Below are 14,754 nucleotides of genomic sequence, written 5' to 3'. Positions count from 1 at the left end.
TTTCCCCTATTTAAACTCCATTCTCGAAGCTGCGAATTTTGCAGGTTTACTGCCAGGACCTACGCAAAATGCCTCCGGCTGTTCAGTGTCCACTATTTAGGAAGAAAAGCCAACATTTTTGAGCTTTTATCATGTGAGTCTTTCCTCTAACCCTTTCTCCGGCCATTCTCCTTCAAGCTTTCTACACTTCAGCCAAACCAGTATTAATTTTACCAATATGCCTAACTGCTTCCTGACACTTTTACCATTCGAGCTATCCCCTCATCTAGAATTCTGCCTTCATTTAATTTATTCATTCATCTGCTCATTCATCCACACTTCCTTCCTTCCACCTATCCATCCATATGTATCCTGAGTACCAGAGGCAGAGAAGACATGGCAGTGAACACCAGTCACGGTCCTGCCCTTCCGACACATATCGTTAGGGAGCATCCAGCAATTACACTAACAGGTGCCCATTCTTTAAGGAATAACACCTGACATACTGGTGTTCTGAGTACACCAAGCAGAATTAATCTGCCTTGCCCTTTCTATACTGACATGCCATTTTGTCAGAACTTCAGTTACTACACTTATTTTTTATTTTTTTATTTTCTTTTGAGACAGAGTCTTGCTCTTTCACCAGGCAGGAGTGCAGTGGTGTGATTTCAACTCACAGCAACCTCCATGTTCTGGGTTCAAGCAATTCTCCTGCCTCAGCCTCCCGAGCAGCTGGGACTACAGGCGCACACCACCACATCCAGCTGAGTTTTGTATTTTTAATAGAGATGGGGTTTCACCATATAGGCCAGGCTGGTCTTGAACTCCTGACCTCGTGATCTACCCACTTTGGCTCCCCAGAGTGCTGGGATTACAGGCCTGTGCCACCACGCCCAGCCGCTGCTACACTTATTAAGTGTCTTGAGGCTATTTCAGTATCTGACTTATCCTGTTGGGGGAGGGCGAACTTCCATACACAGCTATCCTTGATCCACCACCTGTACCCCGCAGCTCTTGGCCAGGCTGTGCTCGGGGGTGCATAAGAATGCCTGTGAAGAACCAATTCACACAAAGCACACGAAGGCACGGCAAACATAGCCAGGACGTGTACCCTACTTCTCTATCCCAGGGCTATTCATCAAGGAGAATGCAGAAACTGAAGGAAGTGCTAATGGGTGAGTGATAACTCTCTGTCAGGTAACTCTGACGTCCTCCTCTCTATCAGCCCGATTTGCAGGAGGCATTTGAGACCTGTGACCAAGACATGGGAGCAGCGGTGGCTCCGTCGATCCGTAAATAAACCAGGTGCCTGTGGTGCACGCAGCTAGACAAGAGAGGAGAGTTAACTTGGTGTTTTGTTCTAGGAATGAGTCTTCAACAAAGAAAAATGAATCAAAAGATAAGAATATTACTGAGGTCGATTCTGTTTTTTAAGACAGCGTCTCACTCTGTTGCCCAGGCTGGAACGCAGTGGCACGATCTTGGCTCACTGCAGCCTTGACCTTCTGGCCTCAAGCGTTCCTCCCACCTTGGCCTCCCGAGTAGCCAGGACCACTGATGTGCACCAGCACACCCAGCTCATTTTACTTTTCGTAGAGACAAGGTCTCACTATGTTGCCAGGTGGGTCTTGAACTCTTGGGCTCAAACAACCCTCCTGTCTTTGCCCCCGAGTGCCGGGATCACAAGCATGAGAAATCTTGCTAGGCCGGAGGTCAATTCTCGTCAAAGTCACCGTACCATGTTCTCGCTTTGAAGCAGAAAACAAAAACGAGAACCCGGATCAAGTGAAGGACCAAACTCAAGCTTCAGTCTCCATCCGCCCACCCCGAGGTGTTAGAGAGGGCAGAGGAGAAAAAAAATTACTTGTGACAAATAAAACCACACAACCGGATGGGAAAACAAAGAGGAGATGCTGAGGATGAACCAGAAGTATGAGGCTTTCCTAAACATGGGAAGATCTCATTGAAGAAGAAGGGGCCAGTCTTACACATGAACACTCACTGGCACGTGTCTACATACATGCAGGAAATGACTAGTGCGGTCAGTGGGAGTAGATCCTGGCGTGCTCCACGAGGGAGGCAGCTGTCAGAGGGAGCAGGAAGGGCCTGGGGTAGGGATGGATTCACGGCAGAACCAAAGCCAGAACAGCAGGGAGGAGCAGTCCCTTCCCTGTTCTCCCTGCTGGAGCCAGGGCCGGGAAGGCAGCAAGGCAGTGACCGGGGGCTGCACACACTCAGGTAAACAGGGGACACGTGCCTGGAAGAAGAGCAAAGACCTCGTGTCTGATAAGAAGGCCATTCAGCAGATGAAAAAAATATGAATTCATGGGAAAAGAAGAGCGTAGTTATGACTCACCACCCTTTGGGAAGGCACCCACTGAAAACACCTGTCAGCACCCACCCTCCAGCAGCTCCCCACCCTCCGGTTCCCACGTTCTCCCTCAACTTCATATGCAAAGCTTCACCATAGAGCACGTCCACCCAGTGGTCAGCACGTTCCAAAATGCAAGGAAAGGGTTAAAAATGAGACAGTGAGGACATGCAGGATTTTACGTGGAGCTTCAGGAAAGCAGTTCAGTCCTGGGGGGGTCGGGGAGGGCTACATCTCACTGCTGGGACTTCTCTGCTTCTGGGGGGAGATGTCACAGCAAGCACACATGGCATTTCAGCCAGCCAAAAACAAGACCAGACCTGCTCCCTCACTTTGCAAAGCTGTTCCTCCCCCAGGCAGAGCAATAGCCCAACCTCAAGACAGAAGACTTCTCATATTTCCTCCCACTGGCAATAAACCACCATCCAAAGGCTCAAGATGGGCCGGTAATAAGCAAATATTTCCTCTTCTCACTATCAAGTAAAGAGTAAGTGTTGAGAAATGCTGAGTGTACGGTAAAATATACTGTTAGCTAAGAACAGCAGCAAGGAAAACCTAGTGCTCCCCCAACACACACATAAGAGGAAAACTGCTTGGGGCATTCTAAAGTAGCAAAACAGTATGTCTCTATCATACACCAGTGAAAACAATTCTTTCAGCACGGGACATGTGACCTGCCCCCGGGGCTCCCTCGTGGAGAATACTTTCTGGTACCAGTGGTAAGTAGGTGCCAGCTGCCCACCTAGTTTATCTTGGTTCTATGAGAAAACGCAGAACACCTGTTTGTGAATACGCATCACCTGTTCAGAGACAGTAACTAGGTGGGTCAGCGTCTGCTCGAGGCCCTCAGCCCGAGGCTCTCGGCTCGGAAGGCTGTGGGCCCCGGATAGTCCCACTTGGCTGTTCTACCTGAGTGTCTGCTTCTCAATGCCCTCTGCGCCGCCTGGGTGGGGTCTCTACGGCCGAGCTGGTCTCGGTAAGTTCCCATGAAGTTCATCTCTGGGAAAGACCTCACAGCCATAAAATGCCACCAGGTAACTGAGGGAACGTGGGGTCAAACGGGGCTGACACCCAGTAGGCAGCATCTGGCTAAACTAGGACTCCACGGCAACTCCACACAGCGGGTGCCAGCCCATCACCAGCCGAGCAGGCAGGGAACCAACACGTTCCCACAGGACGCACCCACACGACAGGCTGGGATCATCTGCTGTCAAAGCTGTTTGGTGGTGGGGAAGGCAACAGACTCTAGAAAAGACAAAGTTCCTTCTAAGAAATCTAAGAATAACGCCTCACTGCTGAGCATGCTTTCGGTTGCTCAAAGTGGAGACTTGACCCCTCCTTCCATGTTTCCAGAGCTGAAGGTCAACCTGTTTACAGTGTGTGTCCTTGTGCCCAAGTGATCTCTTTTTCCTTAGAGCATATGATCAGTGAGGTAAAGTATCAAAAGGTGAGGCGATGCCAAAACGCCTTTTTAAAAAGCCCTGGGCCAGGCACAGTGGCTGGCACCTGTAATTCCAGCATCTTGGGAGGCTGAGGTGGGTGGATCACTTGAGGTCAGGAATTCAAGACCTGCCTGGCCAATGTGGTGAAACCCTGTCTCCACTAAAAATACAAAAATTAGCCAGGCAAAGTGGTGCACGGTGGTAATCTGAGCTACTCAGGAGGCTGAGCCAGGAGAATTGCTTGAACTGGGGAGCAGAGGTTACAGTGAGCCAAGATCAAGCCATTGCACCCCAGCCTGGGTGACCGAGCAAGACTCAGTCTCTAAAAAAGCCTCTGTATATTTGATTTTTGTGTGATGAGACCAGCCGTATAAACATTAGCAGCAAATTTCCACATGCTTTAAAGGTCCAAAGAATTGAGAGGTGGCCCATGCAGCTCTCCTTGACCTTGGCCACAAAGCCTAAAGCCCCACGGACCCCCTGTGGAAGGAGACACCATGTTTGCCTCAAGGAGAGGACGCATCCAGGGCCTGACATCAGGTAAAGATAAGGGAAGAGTCTTCGAGAATTCCCCAGGAATGCTTTCACCGTGCCCAACACCACGAAGGGCATTCTCACCCTCCCAGCAACCTGGGACACAGATGTCTGCCTCTGTGACAGATCAGTAAGCTGAGATGCAAAGGGGCTGTGGGATAGCTTGTTGGTCAAGGTGATTCAGCTAACTACACAGTGGGTCAGGCAGGTGCACCCTCTGCTGTTCCATGGAAAGCTGGGCTCTTTCTTCCCCCACCTGCTGCCCAGCTCCTAGGAGGGTGCACCTGAAATGCTGGGGAATTCCCAGGATGTCACTATCAGGACGCTTTTGTTCTAAACCGGTGGAAGGCTTCATACGTGTGGTAGGCCTGTAAAATGAAACACTTTCAAATGAGGGAGGTGCTGGAATGATTTTCCCCTTTAAAGCACAGGAAGCAGGGGCAAGACTTTAGAGACTTGTCTGCAGAACCGCGGAGGGTCAGGGGCCTGGGGGGGCAGGAACTCGTTCAAGTTCCCGCTGTGAATGGACACAGCCGCCTCCCACCCACCCCGAGGAAAGGGGCCCTTCATGCTCTGTGGCCACCATCTCCCCGAAGGTGCAATTCATGTTAGTAACAAGCTGTAAAATGTGTTCTCACGGAAGTCTCGGATGAAGGGCAGCAATTTCCTGACCAATCCCAAAGCCCGAAGGTCCATGGCTTCAGGGAGACATGCAGTAACGACAGCCCAAAGTCCCACCGATTCCCAGCCTGTCAAACCAACCATCAGGGGAGGCTCACCTCTCAGCGTCTCCTCCTCGCCCAGTTACTGTAATGGCCCCTTGGTGGCCAGCCACATTGAGGCTGGTGCCATTTCTGGAGAAAAGCTTTTTTTTTTAATTTATTTTTTTTTTATTTGTTTGTTTTGTTTTAAATAGAGACGGACTCTCACTATGCTGACCAGGCTGGTCTTGAACTCGTGACCTCAAATGACCCTCCCATCATGGCCTCCCAAAGAGCTTTTTAAATCATGCTGTTGCTCTTTAAACCTCCCAGGTCCCTGTAAAGTGCTTCATCATTCTGCCTGTTTCTACGGCAGAGGCTACAGATGCTTCCCAGCACGCAGTCTCTGCTGCTTCCTTTTGGTAATGCCATCCCGAGATGTGGCTGGGCCACGGCCACCCAGCTAAAAACTACGTTTCCCAGCTTTCCCTGCACTGAAGCGTGTCCACAGGCCTGGTCAAAAGAACTTCCAAGTCATGCACTTTCCGCCTGTCCAGCTGCAGAGTTGGGCTGGTGCTGGAGCCATGCTCAGCTGAATTAGTCAAGGCAATGCCCAGGAAATGACCAGAGCTACCTCAGCTGCCTGAAACACCCTGGTGGAGAGGGAGCTCCTGGATCTCCTTCCACTTGGCCTTTTAAAAGCAAAAGACACAAAGGGCCGCCTTACTGATGCCACAATTCCAATTGCTTTGGTCTCTGTTAAAGCAGCTAACTCAATGCTGGAATGGCGTTTCTTACCCAGCGCAGTTCTGCTATTTTCCCCAATTTCCCTTCACTTAAGGCATGCCAACTTCTCACCATTTTCCAAACACGTTTTTCCCACAAATCTGCATTTTTCCACCAGCTGTTTTAGCTGCCTAGAATACCCTTCCCTGCCTAGCAAATTCCATCTTAAAATATCACTCAAATGTCACTCTGTACTGCAAAGCCCCCTTAACCCCTTTTCTCCGACTTCCACAGTACTTAGTACACAAATCACTTCACTGTTAGAAGTGTATTCTTAGGCCGGGCATGGTGGCTCATGCCTGTAATCCAAGCACTTCGGAGGCCAAGGCCTGACCAACACAGTGAAACACCATCTTTAAAAAAAATTAAAATTAAAAAGAAGTGTATTCTCTGTGGCCCTTCCCTACTAATTGTGAGCCCCTCAAGAGAAAAGGCTTTGAATTATCCGCCTTACGCTCTGCCCAGCCCTTAGTACTTTGCCAGGCAACAGTGGTGTGAAATGAGTGAGGCAGCAAGAGAAGGAGGGGCAGTGTCCCATGGCAGGTCTGCCTGTGACGCCCTGCCTACCCAGGACAGACATGCGCCCAGCCTGCAGCATGAGGCGGGGGACATCTAGTGCCAAGGTCTTCTCAAACCCGCCTCCGTATCCCCCTCCTCTTTATCCAGCACAGAGGAAAGTCCGTGGATAGTGAACGTCCTCTGGATTGCTCAGCAGATGTCAATCCAATGCCCACCATTCTCTGGGCACCACTTTGGAAGCAAAAAGCATAAAAGGACTCTTCACCTCTTCAGAGCTATAACCCTTTCTAGGATTTTTCCAAGGCATAAGATTCAGAATGGATCCTCCTACCCAGGAATGTGGGCTTCGGTAGGGCCGCCTGGGAGTGGGGAAAGGGTGCTGGAGCCTGCTTAGCACCTGGAAGGTGTGGAGCTGTAGAAGCAGCTGTGTCCGTTCTCCACCAGGCTTGGGCTAGATCCTCGCCTGCAGAGAGCGGCTAGGAGGCGGCTCCTCCATCTAGGGATTTGCACTGATGCTCACGGGACATGCCAGCTTCACAAAACCTGCAGGTGCCTGAGACAATGCTGACGTTTTACAGCCTCTCTAAATTAGCATTGAACATTTAACACTCAGAACCTGGTGTGAAAATACAGATCTTGGCCGGGCGCAGTGGCTCGCGCCTGTAATCCCAGCACTTTGGGAGGCCGAGGCAGGAGGATCACTTGAGGTCAGGAGTTTAAAACTAGCCTGGTCAACATGGTGGAACCTCATCTCTATTAAAAATACAAAAACATTAGCCAGGCATGATGGTGGGCACCTGTAATCCCCGCTACTTGAGAGGCTAAGGCAGGAAGAATCGCTTGAACCCAGGAGGCAGAGGTTGCAGTGAGCCAAGATCGTGCCACTGAACTCCAGCCTGGGTGACAGAGTAAAACTCCATCTCAAAAAAATCAAAAATACAGATTCTGGTCTCTCAGAAGAAGTCAGCATATCCAGGATCAAGGCCCCCCTCCTCCACCGAGGAGTAAAATGCTGAGTGGTGGCTGTCCCGGGGAGGGAGTGCGGTCACCCCAGCAGGCAAGGGCTTCTGGGCCTCTTGCCTGCACGCTGGAGCTTGGGGGCTCTAAGGCCAGGAGAAGAGACCTGAGCAGCTCCAAGGTGGGTGGAGTGTGCAGAGAGCTGTTTAGATGAAAAGTAGCCGTAGACACTCACCCGGCTGGCAGGAGATGTGGGAAAACAGAAGGGGAGAGGGAGGAAAAAACAACAGGAGAGAGAAAGAAAAACCTGGTGAGAGAAAGCTCGGGGCAAGCAGAGGAGGAGAGGCCAAGATGAATGCCAGGAAGCCAGCACCACAGCTGCCACCTGCTGGAAGAAGCCAGGAGGCCCTGGGTGCCCGCCTGGAGCACGGTGTCCAGAGTCAGGAGAAAGGGAGCCCTTCTTGGTTCTGACCCCGCTTCACCTTGTCACTGTGGCAAATCACATCTTCATACACCTAGGCGCAGTTTCTTCATCTGTAGAACAAAGGCGCGTGGCTGCCGCAAAGCTGCTTTCACACCCTCGGTTCCTCTGAGCAGTGAGAGCAGGAGTTCTGGGGCAGCCACCACTCAGCGCTTTCTATCGACGCCCCCGGAGCCACGCTGACATGCTGACTCCATCAGAGACCAGGGGTCTATATTTTTACGAATGTTGAATACTAACCCAGGGCCAGATGAAACACGCATGCCTCCAGGACTCTGGGACTTCAGAGAATAATGCAGGACACATTGAAGGTGACAATCAGAACAACAGAAGGGACCTTCACTCTTCAAACAACGGCCACATTATGGAGGTCCCTCTTTTCTATTTTTTCCTGCCTGCCCCTCTCCCCTTCCATTTCTTTACCCACCAAGTTTCCACTTGGCCATCAGAGAGGTGGGGGCCGAGCATGGCCCTTGGCCGTGCTCAGGAGGGGTCCTGGCTGGGGGCGATAACCCTCTCTCCTGCCACATCACCCACGGCAGTGACCACAAACCCAGAGTGGCGTTTTCACGACTTCACAAGACAACACTCCTCATCTGCTCAGCCACCTGCAAACCACAGACTCGGAAACGATTCCCTTTTCTTAAAATCAGAAGGGTTAAAGGGCGCAGCCGACTCATACACAGGCCACACTGGTGCTGCAGACGCATGCGATACTTTGTAAGCGGTACCAGACAACCTTCTAGAAAACTCCTCTCTGTCAAGGGACCATGCTGTTTAGAGCTGTACCTGAGCATCTTTAGAGCCTCGGTCTCAGGAATTACTTTCCATGCCACCAAAGCTGTGATTCCACAGATCACAAAGGGGACATTAGGGCTAACAGCTACTGGCACAGCCCCCTGACTGGAAGGAAAGGACACTGTTCAGGCCGAGGAAGCAACAGACCGAGATGGGCGCTTGGCCTGCGGCAGGTCCCACCACATTGGGGGCCTCCGGACGTGGTCGGACCCACCACGTCAGGGCCTCGGGATGCGGCAGGTCCCACCACGTCAGGGCCTCGGGATGCGGCAGGTACCGCCACGTCAGGGCCTCGGGATGGGGCAGGTCCCGCCACGTCAGGGCCTCGGGATGGAGCAGGTCCCGCCACGTCAGGGCCTCGGGATGCGGCAGTTCCCACCACATCAGGGCCTCGGGATGCGGCAGGTCCCACCACGTCAGGGCCTCGGGATGCGGCAGGTCCCACCACGTCAGGGCCTCGGGATGCGGCAGGTCCCACCACGTCAGGGCCTCGGGATGCGGCAGGTCCCACCATGTCAGGGCCTTGGGATGTGGCAGGTCCCACCATGTCAGGGCCTTGGGATGGGGCAGATCTAGGACAGAGGGGAGACAGAGGCCCTGCAAGGTTCAGAGCCGCGGGGGAAGTCTGGAGGCTCAGCGGGGGCAGGAACGGAAGCAGGACCTCCATCTCCAGCCTGGCTCGCACCCCAGCCACAGAGGGACAAGGGCAGGTCCAAGTCTTCCTTTTCTGTCCCTCTCTCCACTGAGGAACAGCTCGCTTGCTGTGAACGTGAAGGGGGATCTCCAGGGGAGCGCAGGACAAGCAGAGAAACCCTCTAGAATGAGAAAGAAAGGCTAACAAACTCCACTCCACAGACAGGAACAAAACCCAATGCGGGGGGTTGCCTAGAACGCAGGGGCCTTCATTACAACCAGAAGAAACTCTAAGAAAACGGGTAAGAAGTTACACTGGCTGAATTCCACACAGCCTGGTGTCAGGTGCTGAGCTTCCATCTACTCACATACATACGCACCAGCCCGGCGACACACACCCCGAAGGAGGCGGCCGCACAGAGACGGCCAGTCCAGCCAACTCAGCTGTGTTTAGAAACGGCTCCGACAAGAGGCTAAGGGGCATCTGGGCGTGGCGCACTCCACTCGGCCATGCCAGGGTGCTGGGCACAAGACGGGATGAGAAAGGCAGGGCAATAGACAGGAAGGACCCCGCCATGCAGGCCCCACATGCCACAGCTAAATTCAGGGTTTTCAGGAACAGTTAACTCCAACAGACCTTATATAGGGATCTACGGAAACAGGCAATCATTGCATTACAGGTTGTTAGTATTAGATTGATTCTAATACTAAAACATAAAGCAAAAATTGTACAGAAATTTATTTTAAATGGAAAAGTTAACGTGTGTAAGTTCGGAGTGAAATCTCCAGGAAAATACTAAAAAAAAAAAAAAAAAAAGACTGTTACTGTCTATTTGAATTTGTTTTACTAGGAAATAAAAAGATAAAATACTTTTGTTCTCCACTAGTGTTGATAATTTCTCTTAAAAGCGACCCAGCACTTTGGGAGGCCGAGGCGGGTGGATCACGAGGTCAAGAGATCGAGACCATCCTGGTCAAAATGGTGAAACCCCGTCTCTACTGAAGATACAAAAAATTAGCTGGGCATGGTGGTGCGTGCCTGTAATCCCAGCTACTCAGGAGGCTGAGGCAGGAGAATTGCCTGAACCCAGGAGGCGGAGGTTGGGGTGAGCCAAGATCGAGCCATTGCACTCCAGCCTGGGTAACAAGAGAGAAACTCCGTCTCAAAAAAAAAAAAAGCGAATGCTGGCTGGGCGCGGTGGCTCACGCCTGCAATCCCGACATTGTGGTAAGCTGAGGCGGGCGGATCATTTCAGTTCCAGGCCAGCCTGGCCAACATCGCAAAACCCCATCTTTACAAAAAATACAAAAACTAGCCGGGTGTGATGGCACATGCCATTCAGCCCAGCTACTTGGGAGGCTGAGGTATAAAAATCACTTGAACCCAGGAGGTGGGGGTTGCAGTGAGCTGAGATCATGCAGTTGCTCTCTAGCCTGGGCAACAAAGGGAGACTCCGTCTCAAAAAAAAAAAAAACAAAGTATGTAACATACTACCGTTATTAAATAACCAGGGGAGGGCTGCTTTACACGAAAATATCCAGTGCCGCACGAATGTCATTAACACGCTCGCAACTGAGCAGTGTTTAGACAGACGGAGCTGGTGGAAGCTGGAACGGCACCTGCAGTAAACAGTTTCACAGTATGTGGAGAGAACCAAAAATGTGTCCACGATCCTTAAACCAGTGATCGCACCTGCGATTACATCTCAGAAAGCAAGAGGGACGGCGTCGAGTGTGAAATCCACATTATCGACGGCGTAAAGTGTGAAATTCACAAGCGTGTTTATGGTACACGTGACAAAGTTAGAAACAGCCGTGACCAGGTTTCTCACAAAGTCAAACACAGTGACCCTGCGTTGCAGCCAATTCCTGCCGCTGCTTTTATCTCAAAAGCGGGGAAAGCGGGAACTCAGATATTTAAGCACCCAGGTTCTTAGTAGCTCCGATAGAAACAGTCCTAACACGCAGCAGATGAACGGATAAACAAAATGTGTAGCTACAGAGGAGTATCGTTCAGCCACAGGAAGGAATGAGGGACTGACAAACGCTGCAACATGGTGAACCTTGAAAACATTCTGCTAGTGAAAGAAGCCGGCCTCAGAAGACCCCACGTGGAATGATTCCATTCACATGACACGTACAGCAAAGGTAAGTCCACAGACACGGAAAGCAGATTCGTGGCTGGCAGAGGCCAAGCGAAGGGGACGACGTGAGGTGACTTCTAACGGGCAGGTGGTCTCCTTTTGGGGTGACGAAAATGGTCTAGAACTAAATAATGGTTATGGGTGCACATTTCACATGCACTAAATGCCCTTTAACGCCGTTAACTGGGCTGGGCACAGTGGCTCATGTATGTAATCCCGACACGTTGGGAGACCAAGGCAGCAGCGTCACTTGAACCCTGGAGTTTGAGGCCAGCCTAGGAAACATAGTGACATCCCATTGCTATAATGCTTTTGGCCGGGTGCAGTGGCTCGTGCCTGTAATCCCAGCACTTTGGGAAGCCGAGGTGGGCAGATCACCTGAGGTCAGGAGTTCTAGACCAGCCTGGCCAACATAGTGAAACCCTGTCTCTACTAAAAAATACAAAAAGTTAGCCAGGTGTGGTGGCACACACCTGTAGTTCCAGCTACTTGGAAGGCTGTGGCAGAAGAATCACTTGAACCTGGGAGGCAGAGGTTGCAGTGAGCTGAGATCATGCCATTGCACTCCAGCCTGGGCGACAAGAGCGAGACTCCATCTCAAAAAAAAAAAAAAAAGTTTTTAAGAAAATTAATTTTGTTAATGGTTAAATGACAAATGTTATGTTTATTTTGTTTTTGAAAAGATAGGGTCTCATTCTGTCACCTGGCTGGAGTGCAGTGCTGCAATTATGGCTGACTACATCCTTGAACTGGGCTCAACTGATCTGCCCACCTCAGCCTTCCAAAGTTCTGGGATCACAGGCATAAGCCAGAGCGCCTGGCCTATAATACTTTTTAAAATGACATTGTTAGCCTGAGTGCGCTGGCCCATGCCTGTAACCCCGGCACTTTGGGAGGCCGAGGCAGAAGGATCACCTGAGCTTAGGAGTTCATGACCAGCCTGGGCAAGATGGCAAGACCTCATCACTACAAAAAAAAATTGAAAATCCAGATGTGGTGGCACACACCTGTAGTCCCAGCTACTGGGGAGGCTGAGACAAGAGAATCCCTTGAGCACAGCAGTTAGAAGATGCAGTGAGCTGTGACAATACCACTGCACTCCAGCCTGGGAGACAGCAAGTCCCATCTCTTTAAAAATAAATTTTTTTTTTTTGTTTTTGAAGCAGAGTCTCGCTCTATTACCCAGGCTGGAGTGCAGTGGCATGATCTTAGCTCACTACAACCCCCGCCTTCCAGGTGCAAGCAATTCTCCTGCCTCAGTCTCCAGAGTAGCTGGGATTACAGGCACACGACACCACGCCCAGCTAATTTTTGTATTTTTAGGTTAGGTTTCACCATGTTGGCCAGGCTAGTCTCGAACTCCTGACCTCATGATCCCTCCTCAGCCTCCCAAAGTGCTGCGATTACAGGTGTGAACCATGGGGCCCAGCCCATAGCATCTTTCAAAACAAAAATGTTGGCACATTTCATACTTATCCTTGTCAAATACTATGTAGTGTGTCAAACTTTGGCACAGGGGTTACAAAACTATAAACCCAGCCCAAAACTATCATCTTTGTTTGATTTTTAATAAAGAAAACATTGATAGAGGTTTCATGAAAACAGCTGCATTTTGAGGTTAGTAAGATTAATACCTTCACTTCTAATCCTGTGGCTTTAGGCGGTCTAGTTCATAGACAATAAGGAAGCTTGTTTTGGGACAGGTCTGGTATCGTCTTTGTTTCAAAGCTAAACTACATAAATGCCTCCCAAAGTGAGTTCAGCCTATGTCCAGGAATGAACAAGGACAGCTTGGAGGTTAAGAGCAAGATGGAGTCGGGTCAAATCTTTTTGCACCGTCTCAGATTTTCTGGGTTCACAGCTCCTTCTGAGCCTTCTGTCTGGAACGTTTTTCCCTTGCCTGCCAGTCACCCCTTTGCCCTCCGATCCCAGATGGAGTGACTTCTTGGGGGCCACCTCCCTAGATAGGTGGGCTGAGTTACCCGCCGTGGCACCTGGCATTTTCCACCAATCTCAATTTGTAGTCATTGATTTAGTGACTGATTGTCGCAGTCTCTGTCTCTGGACTACATACATCTCCAAGAGGGCAAGGACAGGGTCTGCTCAGGGCCAGAGCAGACACTCAATAAATGCTGCAGAATGGAACGAGCAGCCAGTGGGTTCTTCACAGGCGCCTGCAGCGCCGTGCACTGGGAAAATCGAACAGATGCCGAGCAGAGTGGCCAGGACCTTCAGCAAACACCTGTAGGAGACCTGGGGCTTTCGCCAAAATGATGCCTCTCTCCTGGTCCAGAAATGCACGAGGCAAGACTTGCTTTTCTGTCTTCTCCTCTCCTCCTCCCTGGGCCACAAAAAGCTTGGCTGTCAAATGGCCAAGCTCACACCCCACCTATAAAAGGCGAGGGGGCAGAACCAGGACAACGAAATTCAACACCTGAAGCTGAATTGAGCAAGAAAAGTCAGAAGAGTGAGAATGTTCACACCCTCAACAGGAAAAGCCCTGCAGCTCTTAGGCTGCAAAGGCAGGAAGAGCCCTTTCAGGCCTACTTCAAAAGAACTAAAAAGCTCTGCATGGCCTCCATCCCCAGAGAGGTGCGCCCCTGCCCTGTGTGGCTCTCCGCTGCAGAGGGCTGCACTTTCTCCTGTGCCCACCTTAGCAGAAGCACCAGAACCCAGATCCACCAAACCCCACCCCCTACCCATTCAGACACACACAGACACACTCACACACAGACACATGCAGACACACACACATGCAGGCACACAGACACACACACACACACACACACACGCAGACACATGCAGACACAGACATGCAGACACACGCAGGCACACAGACACACACACGCAGACAGACACACACAGACATGCAGACACACGCAGGCACACAGACACACACAGACACACGCAGACACACACAGACACAGACATGCAGACACAGACACACGCAGACACACAGACACACATGCAGGCACACAAACATACGCAGACAGACACGCAGACACAGACATGGAGACACACAGACACACGCAGACACACAGACACACATGCAGGCACACAAACACGCAGACACACGCAGACACAGACATGCAGACACACACAGACACACGCAGACACAGACATGCAGGCACGCAGACACACACAGACACAGACATGCAGACACACACAGACACACGCAGACACAGACATGCAGACACACACAGACACACACGCAGGCACACAGACACACGCAGACAGACACACGCAGACACAGACATGCAGACACACAGACACACGCAGACACACAGACACACATGCAGGCACACAAACACACGCAGACACACGCAGACACAGACATGCAGACACAGACATGCAGACACACGCAGACACACAGACACACATGCAGACACACAAACACGCAGACAGACAC

At 51.1% G+C, this 14,754-nt stretch overlaps 1 protein-coding gene across 17 annotated transcripts in view; it reads right to left on the bottom strand.

Moving 5' to 3' along the window:
- Positions 1-14,754, bottom strand: part of TRAK1 (trafficking kinesin protein 1) — a 167,197-nt gene that overhangs the window by 102,679 nt on the left and 49,764 nt on the right. For 2 of the 17 annotated variants that reach the window (XM_078354754.1, XM_078354762.1), the window contains exon 2: positions 2,000-2,236. The exons of the other annotated variants lie outside the window; for them this stretch is intronic. The gene's annotated coding sequence lies outside the window, so the exon portion shown is untranslated. The remainder of the gene's footprint in view (positions 1-1,999; positions 2,237-14,754) is intronic. 17 annotated transcript variants of the gene reach the window in all.

This window comes from Callithrix jacchus, chromosome 17 (assembly GCF_049354715.1).
Source record: "Callithrix jacchus isolate 240 chromosome 17, calJac240_pri, whole genome shotgun sequence".
NCBI classification, from domain to species: domain Eukaryota; kingdom Metazoa; phylum Chordata; class Mammalia; order Primates; family Cebidae; genus Callithrix; species Callithrix jacchus.
The sequence above is the reverse complement of the archived record's forward strand: the minus strand, read 5'-3'. Positions and strand labels throughout refer to the sequence as shown.